Source organism: Felis catus, chromosome D3 (genome assembly GCF_018350175.1).
Source record: "Felis catus isolate Fca126 chromosome D3, F.catus_Fca126_mat1.0, whole genome shotgun sequence".
NCBI classification, from domain to species: domain Eukaryota; kingdom Metazoa; phylum Chordata; class Mammalia; order Carnivora; family Felidae; genus Felis; species Felis catus.
Window position 1 is genome coordinate 41,293,146 of NC_058379.1, and position 2,069 is coordinate 41,295,214.

General features: G+C 42.1%; 1 pseudogene; it reads left to right on the forward strand.

Annotated features, from left to right (window-relative positions):
- The first annotated feature begins 533 nt into the window (after nt 1-533).
- On the forward strand, nt 534-1,645 carry LOC101088697 (annotated as a pseudogene).
- Nucleotides 1,646-2,069: the final 424 nt, after the last annotated feature.

The following is a 2,069-nucleotide window of genomic DNA, read 5'->3' on the forward strand; positions in this document are numbered from 1 at the left end:
TGCTATTCACTAAAGAACATTACTATTTACTAATGAGAACTTGGTAAAGTCACTTAATCTTTGTGTTTCTCAATGTATGAGTGATCAAGTTAAAAAAAAAACAAGTCAATTATGGAAACTTTAGTTATATAGCTGATAAGGTATATCTAATTGATAACATATTAAATGAAATATCTCAGGAAGGGAATACTCTTCTCTCTCAATTGCCCATGAACACTCACAAAATCTATTAGGCCACAAATAAAAACCTCAGCAAAGTCCAAACAGTAAACAATGAAGACAGTATTCTCTGATTATAATCCAATACAACTAGAAATTAATAAAAATCAGGGGGATAAAATTTCTTCTGTGTGGAAATATAAAACTATTTTAAACAATGTCTACAACAAACAGAGGTCACCAACTGAAACTGTAGACAATAATAACACAGCATATAAAAACTTGGGATGCTACTTGCTGCAGTCAGCCTGTATTCCACGTGCTCTTGTGGCTCAGCTTCCTGGCTCCTCTCCTCCCAGCTCTCGTGGATTGCAATACAAGAAGAAATCACCATACTACTCATTGACAGTGGCTTTGGTATGTGTAAAGTTGGCTTTAATGGAGATGATGACCCCCAGACGTATTCCCTTTTATTGTCAGGCAGCCAACACCAGGGTGTCATGGTGGACATGGGGCGGAAGGACAGCTACATAGGTGACAAAGTCCAGAGCAATTGCTACAGCCTGACCTTGAAGTACCACATGGAGCACAGCATCATCACCAACTGTGATGAATTGGGGAAAACCTGGCTTCACACCTTGTATAATGAGCTACATGTGACTCTGGAGGAGCACCTGGTCCTGTTGACTGAGGCACTCCTAAACTCCAAGGCCAACAGAGAGAAGATGACTATGATCATGTTTAAGACCTTCAACACCTAGGCATGTATGTGGCCATGCTGTCCCTTTATGCCTCTGGTCACACTGCTGGTACTGTCATGGACTCTAGGAATGGGGTCACCCAGACGGTGCTCATATACTAGGGCTACACTCATCCTTAGTCATCCTGGCTCTGGATCTTGCTGGATGGGACCTGGCTGACTGCCTCATGAAGATCCTCATGGAGCATGGCTATAGCTTCACCTCCACTGCTGAGCAAAAAATTGTACATGACATCAAGAAGAACTCTGCTATGTTGCCCTGGACTTGCAGCAGGAGATGGCTATCATCTTGTCCTCCTCCTACCAGGGGAAGAATTATGGGTGGCCCAGTGGTCAGTACTCATCAACAATGAGTGGTTCCTCTGCCCAGAGGAGTTCTTCCATTTCTCCTTTCTGGGTATTGAATCCTATGAGATCACATCCATGAGACTACCTTCGACTCCATCACCAAGTGTGATGTTTACATTCAGAAGGACCTGTATGTCAACACAGTATATATGGCAGGGCCATCACATACTCTGGCACTGTCATAAGATGCAGAAATAGATCACTGCCTTGGCCCACAGCACAATGAAGGTCAAGATCATCACTCCTCCTGAGAGTAAGTACCTAGTGTGGAGTGGGGAATCCATCCTGGCCTCACTGTCTACCTTCCAGCAGGTGTGGACCAGTAAGCAGGAGAAGAACAAGTTGGGCTTCTCCATCATCCACTGCAAGTGTTTCTAAACGGACTGCAAGAAGATGTATAACATTTGCTGCATGAGGTTATTCAAAAGTATACATTTGCCTCCCTCATGCTGGCCTCATGAAACTGGAATAAGCCTTTGGAAAGAAATTTATCCTTGAACATTGTATCTGACATTAGCACTGGATTGTAGAATTCGCTGCTGATTTTGATGTTGTATTCAAGTTAACTATTCTCTTGATATATGTTTAAAACCTTGCATGTATCTTTGATTTAAACCATTAGTACATATGGCTTAGTCACTTTCTAACTGAGGTGAGAGAACATGTTTATGGAAGAGAAATCCATTGGCTTGGTGAGAATTTGTGAGGTCATCCATTTCTTGATATGTGTAGAGTATTAATGTGTAAGAACTGACTATCCCAAGATTTCTCTAGAAGCTGGAAAGAATTCTTGGACCAGTTG